Source organism: Ipomoea nil, unplaced genomic scaffold (assembly GCF_001879475.1).
Source record: "Ipomoea nil cultivar Tokyo-kokei standard unplaced genomic scaffold, Asagao_1.1 scaffold1572, whole genome shotgun sequence".
Taxonomy (NCBI): Eukaryota; Viridiplantae; Streptophyta; class Magnoliopsida; order Solanales; family Convolvulaceae; genus Ipomoea; species Ipomoea nil.
Genome location: NW_017618000.1, coordinates 387,480 through 403,764, shown reverse-complemented (window position 1 = coordinate 403,764; position 16,285 = coordinate 387,480). Strand labels below are relative to the sequence as shown.

The following is a 16,285-nucleotide window of genomic DNA, read 5'->3' as shown; positions in this document are numbered from 1 at the left end:
TATTTGACTCGGGGGCTACTAACTCGTTTATAGTAACCGAGTTTGCCACGCAGCTTGGCCTCAACAACAGCACCAAGGTCCGACTTCAGGTCAAGGTGGCCTCCGGCGAAATCCTAAAATGCGACCGCATGTACGAGAACGTAATGATTACCATCCAAGGGGTGGAATTTCCCAGCAACCTAATACGATTCAAACTGGACGGGGTACAAGTGATCTTGGGCATGGACTGGCTAGGGAAATTCCAAGCATAAATCCTATGCGGAGAACAAAAAGTGGTCCTACGGGGACCAAACGGTAAAAGGGTATCATACCGCGGGACCCACCAGGAATCAGGGATCAAATTGGTGAACATGATGAAAATGAAGAAATACCTAAACAAGGGAAGCGAGGCCTTCCTATGCTCGGTCGAAGACCTCAACGCCAAAATCCCCGAACCATAAACCATTCCAGTGTTAAACGAATTCACCGACGTCTTCCCAGATGAAATCCCCGGGGCCTAATTGGGTCAACCTTGTTTGCCTTGTGTTCTTTACTGCTTTCTTTACTTACTGCTCTTGCTTGCTTCTCACGTCAATAATCTTGACACGATCTACAAACACACCGTATCGTTTATTTAATTCCGCTGTGCACTTGACTCTAACAATCTAGTTAAGAGTCTTGGTTTATCTCTGGCTTACCTTTTGTTATATTGTGCGAAAAAGTTTGAAAGTCTATTCACCCCCCCCCCTCTAGACTTTCACCTTACCTCTTTTGGGTCCAACAATTGGTATCAGAGCTGGTGCCTATCCGAGTCAGAATTTGTCTCTAATCGATACCAACAATTAGTATCAAGAGCAGGTTGCCTAATTGGGTCAACCTTGTTTCTGACTGCTAGGCAGATCCATCTTACCCAGTGTGTGTAAATTGGATTATTTGTCTCTCGTATCCACCGAGAAGATGAATAAAGATTTAGCTCAAAATCTATTATTCTCGCTTGATAAATTTGATGATTGGAAAGTTTGTATGCAGGTTCATCTATCAGCTCTACATGATGAAATGTGGGAAGTTATTTCCACTGGCCCGAAAGAAATATTGAAAGTAAATACGGCTTTTCTTCTATCTCCGGGTGCTCAACAATTCGTACCAAAGCCAAAACCGGAATGGACGCCGGATGATAGAAAAAGGAACAATCTTGACAACATTGCCAAAGATGTTCTGTTCAAAGCCATTGATGATACAATATTCCCAAAGGTTCGAAAATGTACAAGTGCAAAAGAAATTTGGGATACTCTCATCAAGATCGGAGAAGGAGATGAACAAGAAAAAGATAACAAGCTCACAATTGCTATGAAGAAGTTCGAGGACTTCAAAATGCTCTCAAACGAATCCATTGTTGATATGGAAGCTCGAATGATCAAAATCCTTGGAGAAATTAATGACCTTGGCAAAAATATTAGCCAAAAGGAAATTAATCTCAAAGTTCTACGAGGCTTACCATCTACTTGGGATATGAAGGTTACGGCTATGCGAGATCACCGAGATCTAAGAATATTGTTAACCGACAAATTATTTAGTGATCTTAAAGCATATGAGTTCGAGATGAAGGCCAAAGATGATGAAGTTCTTGAAATTCGAAATCCAGCTCTAATGGCCGAACAACCGTCAACCTCCAGGTCAGTAGATAATATTGATTTTATAACTGACGAACAATTTGCTCTTTTTGTTAAAAAATTCAAAAGGTTCATGCAAAAAGGAGACAACAAAAATTCTGCTCGTGGAAAATATGTCTCTCGCACGACACAAGAAGAGAAAGTCGAAGAAAACAACAATTTATGCTACAATTGCCGCAAACCCGGACATTTCAAAATAAATTGTCCGTATCCGATCGTTAGCAAGTATCAAGGCATAAATGTTGAATCTACACCGAATAAATCCGAAAGCAAAGATCGAAGGTTCAAGCGCGACAAAAGAAAAGCTCTTGTTAGCAATGAACCAAATGAAAATGATGAGTCGAATGAATTGTCATCAAGTGATGAAAGCTCAAGTTCGGAAGATGACACGGCTCTAATATGCAAATCAATTGAGTTGAGTTCAAGTGAAGAGTGCTTTATGGCTCTTGGAGCAGAGGAAGAAGAGGTAACATCTAATTCTTTCAATTCTGTTAATTCCTCTTTTTCTCGTGAATCTATTGGCAGTCTAATGCGAGATTGTCAAGAGATTATGCTCACTCATCCTCAACTCAAGGAGCGCAATAATATTCTAATTCTTGAAAAAGAAGAGATGAATAAAAAATTGCAAGATGCTTTACTTGAAGTGAGTAACTTGAAGAGTGAAAATCAAGAGAGGTTAGAGAACATAACCTTCGGGCTACCATTGCTACGTTTACTAATTCGTCCAAAATTATGGATAAAATGGTAAACATGCAAAAGCCATCAGGAGATAGAACCGGAATCGGTTACGACTCCACATGTTTTCAAACCCCTCAAAATCTGACTAATTCTACTACGCCTTTAACCAATAAAGTGCAAGTAGTAAAATTTGTTAAAAGTCAGAATAGCACAATGAGACAAGGACTTGGCTATCAAACAAAAGCAAAGTTGAATGTTGAAAGGCCAAAACAGTTCAATAACACGGCAAAGCAACAAAAATTCTTCAAGCAAAGATATGCCAAAGAGTCAAGTGCAAAAAGAATTTTTAGAAAAGAGGGAAGCTTTTCTAGAAATAGAGATGGAAGATTTTATTCCACTCAAAAGGATTGGTTGTGTAAATCTTGTTTAAATGCTTCTTATAGACGAAAGCAACAATCCTCTTCCCAGGTGCCTAGATATAAAAATGTTTTTCAAAACCCGGCGCCAAAAATGTTTTCAAAAGTTAATTATGATTATCGTGTTTCAAATGGTTACAAACCGCCTTATCTTAATTCAATAGGATCAAGGTGGGTTTGGTTACCAAAAATTACTAACAGCAAAGGACCCAAGCAAGTATGGGTACCTAAAACCAACTAATCTTTTTTGTAGGATGTTTGGTACATCGACAGTGGTTGCTCACGCCACATGACTAGAAATAAATCTTGTCTAGTGAATTTCATGAAAATCGATGGACCAAAAGTTATATTTGGAGGAAATCAAAATTATGGAACTACAAAAGGAGTTGGTACAATTGAAAGAAATGGTTTGAAGATCGAAGATGTTTCATTTGTTGAAGGCCTAAAATTCAATTTGTTGAGCAATAGTCAATTTTGTGATAAAGGCTATCTTGTGGAATTTTCCAAAGATAATTGCCTAATCAAAACTGAGCTCTCAAATGAAGTTGTGCTCACTGGAAAAAGGCGAAAGAATATGTATGTTGTTGATTGGAGCCCAAGCAAAGATTCAGTATGCTTAATGGCCAGAAATTCGAATGAAGCAAATTGGGAATGGCACAAAAAGCTCAACCATTTAAACTTCAAGACCATCAATCAGCTTGCAAAGAAAAATCTAGTTGAAGGACTACCAAGTATTATCTTCAAGAAGGACCAAGTGTGTGATGCATGCCAACGCGGAAAGCAAATCAAATCATCATTCAAATCTAAGACGCACGAATCAACATCAAGACCGCTAAGCTTGATACACATGGACTTATTTGGACCGGTTGATCCAATAAGTGTAAGTGGTAAGAAATATACTCTTGTTGTTGTTGATGATTTTTCCAGGTACACTTGGACCGTGTTTCTCAAGAAGAAAAATGCAGTTGAACAAGTGTTGCCGAAGCTGTTGAAGCAACTACAAAATGAGAAAGAATTGCAAATATCAAAAATCCGAACCGATCGTGGACCGAGTTCGTGAATGGAGTTATACAAGCTTTTTGCAATTCACATGGAATTTCTCATCAATTATCTGCCGCAAGAACACCACAACAAAACGGTGTTGCCGAAAGAAGAAACTGGACGCTTAAAGAAGCCGCACGAGTGATGATTAGTGCAGCCGGTCTCCCGAAAAGATATTGGGCGGAAGCTATCAACACTGCTTACTATACGCAAAATCGAAACATGATCCATAAGCAGTACAAGAAGACGCCATATGAGCTATATAAAGGGAGAAAACCAAATATTGGTTATTTTCATATTTTTGGATGCAAGTGCTTTATTCTTATTAATGATAAATTGCATCTAAAAGCCTTTGATGAGCGTGCAGATGAAGGAATTTTTCTAGGATACTCGACTACCAGCAAAGCATTCAGAGTTTTGAACAAAAGAACAATGGTGGTTGAAGAATCCATACACGTGGTATTTGATGAAAAATCACACGTCAATATTGATGCTCTGGACGAAAATGGCGAAAATATTGAGCAAAATGGTAACAAGTGTCATATTGATTTTTGTGATGCTGATGATACGTGTGAAGAAAATATTTTGCAGGGAATGGATGAGTTGGAAATTAATTCTCTAGAAAATCCCATCTCTCATCCAGTAAGAAATGAAATGCGGGATGCAATTGGTATTGAAATTGCAAATCAACCCAGGGATGCAGTTGAAGTGGAAATTGCAAATCAGCCCTTGGATGCAATTATTGGAGAAGTTGGAAATCTAGAAAATGAAGCAGAAATTCGAACCAGTGTTACCTCTTCTCAACCAGTAAATCCACCCAGTACCATGCACCCATTTGAACGAGACTTAAGATGGCTCAAAAATCACCCACCAGATTTAGTGATCGGAAATGTTCGAGATGGCATGAAAACAAGATCATCTACCATGGAAGCATTGTTCACATGTTATCTATCTCAGATTGAACCAAAAGAAGTGGACGAAGCTCTAAATGATCCAAGTTGGATTGACGCCATGCAAGAGGAACTCGATCAATTCAAAAGAAATGATGTTTGGGAACTTGTTCCAAGACCAATGAACCACAATGTTGTAGGAACTAAATGGGTCTTCCGGAACAAAGCAAACGAAGAAGGCGTGATTGTTAGGAATAAAGCAAGGCTCGTTGCAAAAGGATACTCTCAAGAAGAAGGAATAGATTTTGATGAAACCTTTGCACCGGTAGCCAGACTTGAAGCAATCAGAATTTTTCTAGCCTACGCCGCACACAAAGATTTCAACGTTTATCAAATGGAAGTGAAAAGCGCATTCTTAAATGGTCTACTCAAAGAAGAAGTTTATGTCGAACAACCCCCAGGTTTTGAGGTAAAAGGCGAAGGTGATAAAGTCTACAAACTTAAAAAGGCATTGTATAGGTTGAAACAAGCACCTAGAGCTTGGTATGATACCTTGTCAATGTTCTTGATAAGCTGTGGATTCACCAAAGGCCTTGTTGACAAAACTCTATTTAGAATTCAAGATGGTGATCATATTTTATTAGTGCAAATATATGTTGATGATATTATTTTTGGAAGCACTAACAATTCTTTGTGTGAGAAATTTTCGAAGCTTATGCAGAATAAATTCGAAATGAGCATGATGGGTGAATTGAATTATTTCTTGGGCTTACAAGTCAAACAATTGAAGGAAGGAATATTCATCAATCAAGCAAAGTACACCCGCGACTTGATAAAGAAGTTTGGCCTTGATGGAAAATCATCGATCAAAATTCCTATGAGTACATCAATAAGGCTAGACAAAGACGAAGATGGAAAAGATGTCGAACAAACGAAGTATAGAGGAATGATTGGTTCACTACTATACCTCACTGTAAGCAGGCCGGACATTTCTTATGCTGTGGGAGTGTGTGCAAGATTCCAAGCAAATCCAAAAGAAAGCCACCTCACCGCAACAAAGAAAATCATAAGATACTTGAAGGGCACAATCAATGTTGGATTGTGGTCCTAAAGGTACAGATTTTACGCTAACTGGTTTTTCAGATGCGGATTTTGCAGGTTGTAAAATAGACAGAAAAAGCACCTCCGGAACGTGTCAATTCTTGGGAGGAAGGCTTGTTTCTTGGTTTAGCAAAAAGCAAAATTCCATCGCAACTAGTACCGCCGAGGCCGAATACATTGCTGCAGGAAGTTGTTGTGCGCAAATTTTGTGGATGAAGCAACAATTGAAGGATTATGGAGTGAATTGCGACAATGTTAGCATATTTTGTGACAATACAAGTGCAATCGCTATCACCCACAATCCGGTGCTTCACTCAAGAACCAAACATATCGACATACGACATCATTTCATAAGGGATCATGTTGAAAAGAAAGATCTAAAAATCGAGTATATCCCTACGGAGAACCAAGTTGCAGATATTCTCACGAAGCCTTTATGCGAAACGAGATTTTCTACCTTAAGGCATGAGTTGGGAATGCTTGAAATGAGCTAAGTATCACTGGACTTAATCTCATGATTTAAATTGATACTTGTGCTCATATAATTTTTTATTTAATATATACGTTTATATATTGGTTCGAAAATTGCATGAATAATTTAGTTCAATGTGTTTAGTATCTATTTATAAATTTGCCTGTAGTGTTTAACGTGATTTTATATGCCATGCAAATTAATGTGACTAAATGTGCAATTTTTATTTAATCCAATTTGTTTTTTGAATTGCATGTTTTGATCGTTACTAGGACCAACAATTGGACCGCAAGTTATGTTCATGTTTGTGTTAATTTGTTTGCATGAACAATTTATTTGTGATATATGATCTATAATTTGGTTTATACTTATGTGCTAATTGTTTTTAATTGGTATCTAAAATAATTGCCTAGTTTCTAAATATTTGATTATTTGTGTGTTTTAGAAACTACCATATTTATGTATGTTTAATTTTGGTGTCTAATTGAAATTTGTCTAATTTTCTAAATCTGTGTTAAAGTTAATTGGGAGTTTACCGTGTATATGTTTGTTTATATATGGATGTGTTTTAATTGCTTTATTTTTTTAATATCCCCTTATATGTTTCGAAATTATGTGAGTAATTTTGTGAAATTATATGTGAGATTTACGGATATGTGTGTAATTTGTGTGATTATATTTATATTTTTTTTTATGATACATCTAACGTGTGTTTTTGAGATGATAAAGGAAGAGATCAGATTGGATTTAAAACCTCCACCCCTTAAACCTCTTCCCCATAAACCCAATTCCATTAAAACTCTTCACCTTTCAAATCTACACCTCTTGATCTTCCACTCATAAATTACATCCCACAAAAATCTCACCCCCTCTCACAAAATCAGATCCCTTCATTAATCCTAATCGACACCCTCTCTCCCTCGAAGATCCCGATCGTCACCCATGCCTCAAATCTGATAAAATCCTCTCTTAAACACTAGTAGTTACTTGTCTAATCTCCTCCTAGCACCGTCCTCCTCAACCAATAGAGATTCATCCAAATTTAGTGGATGTCAATCATACCTGTTCAGAACCCAACTGTCGACCATAATCCCTGAAGATCTCAGACGATTCTCCGCCTATATATATCGGCAATCCAAAAACCGTGCAAGCAGTGCATTTTATTTTTTTTTGCAGGAAGAACAATGGTTTCGAAGGAGAAGAACAATGAAGAAAGAAGAACATCAAAGAGAATCTGGAATCAAGTGCGACTCCAGAAATTGCGAGCCAGAAGGGCTGAGGCTGGAGGACATCTGGTTGGAGATACTGCAAACGACCCTCTTGTCGTATCTGAAGAGAAAGGCCCTGAACAATATACACCTGTTTCACCACCAAGAGAACCAGGGTTTATCTATGCTGAAGAAGGAGATGCTGAGAAAAGCATGCCACCACCATGTCAAGGCTTAGCCGAACCACAGAAGTCAAAAGAATCTGAAGGACCTTTTTTGAAATTTTCACCTGTTGTGCAACCGGACATCTACCAGGAAATCATGAACATGAGCAACACCGAGTACATCCACTATCTGAAGCAGCTGACATTCGGACCAGTGTTGCCACCACCGGGCTTTGAAGGAATTTCTCATGAACCTCTTGCACCACCGGCCGCAGAACCTGACCTACCACCAGTACCACCAGAACTCGTTCTGCCATCTGCTCTTCCACCGGTGAATCCCCGCATCCGTCCACCTGTGGACTACACAAGGTTCTTCAATGCAACGTACTCGTCCTCAAGCTCGAACATGCACAGTGAAGATTCCGGACCAGGGTACTGCCCATCACCTCCACACACTGACTCGGACAACAATGAAGATGAATGTTGTTCCACTAATCGCAGTTGATGTGGTTGTATTGTCTAAAAGGAATGTCTTTTGTGATCCTCTCTCTTGTACTCCTGATTAAAGGAGTAATAAATAAAAATGTTTGCTTGGCTGTATTTGGAACAAATCGTATTTCCTACCCCATTAAAAATGACCAAAAATGAACAAAACTTCCTCATCACGTTATATGGTCAAAAGTAAAAAATTGGACCCTACAAGGGATGAATTTAGAGACCAAATTGATGGTGAAATCAGACCATCAATTGGGGGGGAATATTCACTTGAAGTGCCAGTACACGATAACACCCCTATATTGTCACTTCAAAATACCTCTCTGGAAGCTACTTTAAATGCAGAGCTTATTTCAATAACAGAGGTAATTGAAGAAGAAGTGGAAAATCATCTTGAAGAAGCCGAATCACCAGAAGAGAATTTGCAACTCACCGAAAATCCGGTTCTTGGAGATTCAAGAAGGAATTTATTCAAGAGTTTACACTCTTTGAATATGCAAGGAGGCCGAACCCGAGAAGAAGATGAAGATGATTTATTGGTTTCTTTGTTTGCAAAAGTCACTGAATCAAGTGATATGGTGTGTCAGAAAATTGGAAGTACTCTCACCGAGCAAGGACATCTCTCTCTACAACATTTTGAGAACACACGAACAAATTTGAAGGAGTTGTTGGAGTATCAAAACACTTTGCAGACAAAAATTGAAAGAGCCGAACGACATTTGAAAGGAGATCTCACTGAAGGTTTATTGGAGATCATCCAGCTGATGAAGAAGGAACGAGAAGCCACAGAGAAAATCAACAGTGAAAGACACCTGAGACAAATCAAAGCCATACAAGATCAAGAAACAAGGATAAATCACCTTGAGGTGGAATTATCCTCCATGGCTAATAAATTGTATGTTGTGCAGGATGTTTCTCTCAAAACACATGATGGAGTTAAGATTGTTAAAGCCAATCAAGAACAAGATTCCAAATCCCTTGGCTTTTTGATTGATAATTCCATAAGGGGGGAAGAAATTCTCAATCATCTGGCTTTACAACAACATGAATTCATCATTGGAAATCAGTCACAACAACCAGCTCAGACCGCCGCACCTACGAAAGGCCGTGGACGAGGATGTGGTCAACAATCCCAAGTTGGTTTCGCTCAATTTGCAAATCCAAGTCTTGGATCAAGTTCATCAAAAGTGGCCGAAACTCGAGATTGGTTCGAATGCTCAAAAGGAACCTTAACACCGCAGAAAGTCTGGACATCCGAAAATGTGCCGGCTATGGTGAAAAGATGGCCAAAAGCTGATCAAGCTCAATGGATTTCGGACAAGAATAAAGAAGAAGAAGCGAAACAAAAGCGAATCGAAATGTGGTATGAGCTCAGAGACTATACCAAGAATAATGGTGAAAGTCTGGGATTCCAAAGAAGTTTTGAAGAATGCATAATTTGGTGGGAAGCCGGAGCTCTTCCGGGCACCAACATTAAAGAGGCCTTTGGACACTACATGGCTGGGAATGTGACTAAGAAATTTGAATGTGAGAAGTTCAAGAATGATATCTGCAAGATGAGAGAACATATCAAGGATATATTGAAAGCTGACATGGGAGTCAAGAAACCCAGAAGGTAATCAAGCATATATTCCTCAAGAAATATGATGTTTTAAATTTCGATGATTTTGGCTAGCTACAATATTTCCTCTTTCGACTAATATGAATAAAAATTCCCTTGGTCTGATCTAAGTCTGTTTATGATTTATTTTTTTGGCTATCATGTAATTAGTTGGTGAATCAAAAGACAAGAGTTGTTAAACGCACGCAAAATTTTGATAAAGATAAAAATTGATTAGTCAAGGATGCGTATAGGACTTGTCTAAATTAATTCACAAAGTTTTATTTTCCCTAGAATTATTTTTGTCAAACTCATCTTGGCTTTGTCGAAATAAAATTGAGTAAAAATAAAAATATTTTTCAAAGACTTAAAGCCAATGTTTGAGTATAGGTTATGGCATTATCAAAAGGGGGGAAATTGTTAGGAATAAATTGTAATAGATTTTGATAAGCCATATTGTAATTCGTAGATCCCCAATTTTATTTTATTAGACTAAGTCGAGTCTTAGACCAAGAAAGGGAAAAATAAATTCATTAGTTGAGGAAATGGATGAAGAAGATATCAAGCCAAAAATCAAGAATTTGTCAAGAGAAAATGGCAAACAGAAGAGGAAGATGTATGCGTATGAAATTTGAGAAAATCCCTCAAAAATCCCGAAGAAGAAAGAACGTGACTAGAAGTTTGCATGAAGCTATCTTGAAGATCAAGCATCTATGGAAAGAAAGGAGTACACCAAGTGAAACTAAAAGATGACTAAAAGGCTGTACGGATGAGATGGTAGAAGCTTGAAATATTATGTATAAGGTCACAGGTTCGAATCTCACATCCCACATATTTTAAAGAAGCCAAGTTAAAATTCCATCTGATCAAGTAAGAGGCGATGGTTTGGCCGAAGGGATACAATTTGCAAGTCAATGGGATGAGATTTTCAATTTGACTATGGGATGAGATTTCCAATTTGACTATGGATGAGATTTCAAGGGATGCAGGGAATGAGATTTCCAGAGATTTCCAATTTGACTATGGGATGAGATTTCAAGGTCAATGGGATGAGATTTCCAATTTGACTATGGATGAGATTTCAAGGGATGCAATTTGCAAAGTCAAAGGGAATGAGATTTTCAAATTGACTAAGGGATAAAGTTTACAAGTGAAGGGATGTAGTTTCTCAAATTAGTATCCCAAACAAATTGGAACCCCGAAATTGAAATAGGGATGCAATTTCATCAGAAGAATTGAAGTTCAAATTGGTACAGGGAAATCAATTTGAAGGGATGAGATTTACAAGGCTTCAATTCCAAATCAAGTAAGGGATGAGAATTCAATTGACAAATCTAGCAAGGGATAGAGATTTCATTTCCCAAAATAGAAAGGGGGATGAAGTTTCACAAGGGAAGAGATTTCCAAGTCAATTGAAGAGATGAAGTTTGGAAGCAGTATACAGACCCAGATACACGAAAAACAGAGGAAGATATTAGAAGAAGTTGCAGGAGCAAAAATACTAGTCTAACTAGTAAGGGATTATATTGGAGAATATATTTTGAAGATAAAAATCCCAAGAGGCGTGATCTACACCAGATGGAGATTCATGGGACGCCATTTTTGCTGAAACCTCAAGCTCAATTTGAAATATCTGACAAGATCTGCAACGTTATCTTATCTTCTGACAAAAGGCTATACAGCTAAGCAAAATTCGAAAATGAGACCGTTTCTTTCCAACGGACGGATTCTCATTACCAGCTATAAAAGGATGAAGATTGAAGCTTTGGAAAGCAGAAGCAAGAACGCAATAGAGCAAGAATACAGAGCTAAACAGAGCATACAAAATTCAAAGAAAGCTTTCCATCTCAGGAGCTTAAATTGATATATCTTTTGTGAGATAAACACTCAGAGTGATACAGAGCTTAGAAAAGAAATATCCAAGAGTGTTGAAATCTTCATCAACTTCAAGAGATTAAGCGCATCAACGAAGATCATCTACAGAATCTCAAAGTTGGAAGCAAGGCAAAACTTGTTTTGGAGCAAAACAAGGGAAAGGAGGAAAGTAACACGGAGTTGTGAAATCCTGGATTGTCACACGGAGCTGTGAGATCCGAAGCAGCAGTGTCGGGAAGACATTGGGCGTGATTGGTGTGGGCTTGGTGATCAAAGCACCAGATCACGGAAGATACGTTTCTACCGGATCGTAGAAGACGGGGGGAAAGTAGCACGGAGTTGTGAAATCCTGGGAAAGTAACGCGGCGACGTGAAACCCGAAGCAGCAGTGTCGGAGGCACTGGGCGTGATTAGTGTGGGCTTGGTGACCAAAGCACTAGATCACGGAATTCATTGTATCTTGGAACCAAGAAGTGGTGGATATAGTGAATTAGCTCTTGGAGAAAAGAGCAAGTGGAGTAGGAGGATTACATCACCTCGCGAACCACTATAAATTGCCTTGTGTTCTTTACTGCTTTCTTTACTTACTGCTCTTGCTTGCTTCTCACGTCAATAATCTTGACACGATCTACACACACACCGTATCGTTTATTTAATTCCGCTGTGCACCTGACTCTAACAATCTAGTTAAGAGTCTTGGTTTATCTCTGGCTTACCTTTTGTTATATTGTGCGAAAAAGTTTGAAAGTCCATTCACTCGCCCCCCCTCTAGACTTTCACCTTACCTCTTTTGGGACCAACAATATATATATATATATATATATATATATATATATATATATATATATATATATATATATATATATCTATATATATATATATGTATTGTATTTCAACGCGTTGGAGTGGGTTACCAGCATCTCTCGCTGAACAGATATATTTAGCTTTCAGGCACAGAAGAATAAGTCACTGGAGCGCGCTAGATCTTGGAGCGTAGAAGTAGATAGTTTCCCTTTCGGCCTGCGTGCCATGTTATGCATTTACTTTATTAAGGATATTAGTTAGTTGGCTTGTGCACCTGAGTTCTCTAGCTCAGGTGTGGCATAGCACCCCGTACTCTTTATGTTACGTTTTTGGGAATTAATGAGATGTCACCTTTATTTTATAAGTTTTAAATGTCCTGAAAATCTGGGGTGTTACAGTTGGTATCAGAGCCTAAGTTTGACCCTAGGATAAGACTCTTAAAGACCGGACTTTAGGACATTAGGCTTGAACTCTAGGTATTTAGGAACATAGGACCAAGGAATCTTAAGACTCGTGGTGAGATTGTGAAACCTACACATGACCCCCCACTTTATCCCCCTCTAACTTAAAGAAACTCCCCCTCCGCTTATTGCATCAAGGTAAGAATGCAAAATAACATCGACCTATGAACACCAGGATGGCACCGAAAGGAAGACAGGAAGGAACACCGGAACTCCCCACGTAGGAATTCTTGACTGAAAATCTGCAACGCCTGGCTCAAATTGCCCAGGCACTGAGTACTACCGTTCCCCGACCTTTATCAACAAGCGAGAACTTGGAAACTCACCGCCAAGTCTCGGCACACCAACCACCCACCTTCTCGGGGAACGAAGACCCCACAACCCTCGAGGAATGGATTGGGACTTTCGACAAGATATTCAGGGCAACCAGATGTCCAGAAAACCACCAAGTAAGAATAGCCTCCTTCTACTTCAGGCACGAGGCCGATGCCTGGTGGGCCCATGAGGGACCCGCATGTGAACAAAACCACGAATTTAACTGGGAAACCCTAAAGACACGACTACGAGAACAATTCTACCCCAATCATCTAATAGCCACCATATACGAAGAATTCCTCCACCTAAAACAAGGTGCAGCCCCAATCACGGAATACTACCAACAATTCCATCGGCTGGCTCGCCTCATCCCCGAGCTAGTACCCACCGAGAGGGTCAAGATCAAGAAGTTCATAACAAGCCTTGATCCCGAACACCAAAAAGCCCTGGCCACGAAAGAGCCAGGAACCCTCAGGGAAGCCTATGCCAAGGCATCCCAACTACAACAAGTATCAAACCAACCCCGGGAGACACGCTTGGGGTACAAAAGGAAACCCGAAGGGGAGCACACAAACCCCACCCAAGGACCTAAGAACTTTAGGACCGTCTCACCTCACAAGGTCACAACGCCAACCATTCAGGGAAGGATCCTTACTCTAAGCAAAGCCAGGATTGGAGACAGCAACATAGTCTCCGGGACCTTCCTGGTACACGCCACCCCCGCCACTATATTATTTGACTCGGGGGCTACTAACTCGTTTATAGCAACCGAGTTTGCCACGCAGCTTGGCCTCAACAACAGCACCAAGGTCCGACTTCAGGTCAAGGTGGCCTCCGGCGAAATCCTAAAATGCGACCGCATGTACGAGAACGTAATGGTTACCATCCAAGGGGTGGAATTTCCCAGCAACCTAATACGATTCAAACTGGACGGGGTACAAGTGATCTTGGGCATGGACTGGCTAGGGAAATTCCAAGCACAAATCCTATGCGGAGAACAAAAAGTGGTCCTACGGGGACCAAACGGTAAAAAGGTATCATACCGCGGGACCCACCAGGAATCAGGGATCAAATTGGTGAACATGATGAAAATGAAGAAATACCTAAACAAGGGAAGCGAGGCCTTCCTATGCTCGGTCGAAGACCTCAACGCCAAAATCCCCGAACCACAAACCATTCCAGTGGTAAACGAATTCACCGAGGTCTTCCCAGATGAAATCCCCGGGGCACCCCCAGCCAGAGAAGTCGAGTTCACCGTAGACCTCATACCTGGGGCTGCCCCGATCTCTAAACCACCCTACAGGTTGGCACCAAAAGAAATGAAGGAACTGAAAACGCAACTACAGGGAAGGGTACCAGTACTAAAAGAAATGAAGGGTACATCTGCCCCAGCACCTCCCCATGGGGGGCACCAGTACTATTTGTCAAAAAGAAGGATGGAAGCATGCGCATGTGCATCGACTACCGGGAACATAACCAAGTCACAATAAAGAATAGGTACCCCCTTCCCCGGATTGATGACTTGTTCGACCAACTAAAAGGGGCAGGGGTATTCTCAAAAATTGACCTAAGATCCGGATATCACCAAATACAAGTGGCCAAACAGGACATTCAGAAAACGGCCTTCCGGACACGTTACGGCCACTATGAATTCATAGTAATGCCCTTCGGACTCACCAACGCCCCCGCCATATTCATGGACCTCATGAACTGAGTATTCCGACCCCGCTTGGATGACTTCGTCATTGTCTTCATTGACGAAATCCTAGTCTACTCCCGAAACAAGGAAGAACATGAAAGACACCTCCGCATAACCCTGCAAACTCTAAGAGAGCACCAACTATACGCCAAGTTCTCTAAATGCGAATTCTGGAAAGACAGTGTGGCCTTCCTGGGCCACGTGATAGCCAAGGAAAGAATTAAGGTGGACCCCGCCAAAATTCGTGCCGTTAAGGAATGGACCACGCCAAGCTCACTCTCAGAAGTCCGAAGCTTCCTAGGCCTGGCTGGCTACTACAGGAGGTTTGTCCCCGACTTCACCAGGATAGCCCAACCTCTCAACAAACTCATGAAAAAGGAAATCCCCTTCCGATGGGACAACGACTGCATCTCGGCCTTTCAAGAATTGAAGGATAAGCTAACTACGGCACCCGTGCTCGCCGTCCCCTCCGGGGAGGAAGGGTTCGAGGTCTTCAGTGACGCGTCCAAAAAGGGATTGGGGTGCGTACTAATGCAAAAGGGCAGGGTAATAGCATACGCGTCCAGACAACTCAAAACCCACGAAGAGAATTACCCCACCCACGACCTCGAACTAGCCGCTATCGTGTTCGCACTAAAAATTTGGAGGCATTACCTATATGGGGTGCAATGCAAGATTTACACAGACCATAAGAGCCTAAAGTACATCTTCACCCAGAAAGACCTAAACATGAGACAACGAAGGTGGCTAGAACTCACAAAGGACTACGATCTAGACATCCAATACCACGAGGGAAAAGCTAACATTGTGGCAGAAGCCCTAAGCAGGAAGACTAACCACTCCCTCAACACCACCTGGATCCTACCGGACCAGCTATACAAGGACTTCCAAAGACTGAATTTGGAAATAATAGAGCAAGATCAAATCCACCCCGACGCCCACTTATTCAACACGCAAATCATACCTACACTCTTCGAGGAAATCAAAATAGGACAACAGCAGGACCCAGAACTAGATAAAATCTGCCTCGACCTAACCCAGGGGAAGGAAGGGCCCTTCAAAATACACGAAGACGGCAGTCTCCGTTACCAGGGCAGGTGGTGCGTGCCCTCAACGCACCCCCACTTGAAACAACAGATCTTAGAGGAAGGGCACAACTCCCCATACTCAGTTCACCCAGGGGGTGACAAACTATACCAAGATGTGAAAATGTCATTTTGGTGGCCCAACATGAAAAAGGAAATCACAGATTTCGTGGCCAAATGCCTGAATTGCCAAAGGGTGAAGGCCGAACGATGCAAACCCAAGGGACTCGTACAGCCCCTTGAGATACCACAGGGAAAGTGGGACTCCATATCCATGGACTTCATCGGAGGGTTACCCCAAACAAAAACCGGCAAGGATAAAATTTGGGTCA

At 40.7% G+C, this 16,285-nt stretch overlaps 1 pseudogene; it reads left to right on the top strand.

Moving 5' to 3' along the window:
- The first annotated feature begins 5,068 nt into the window (after positions 1–5,068).
- LOC109190155 lies at positions 5,069–6,110 on the top strand (annotated as a pseudogene).
- The last annotated feature ends 10,175 nt before the right edge of the window (positions 6,111–16,285 follow it).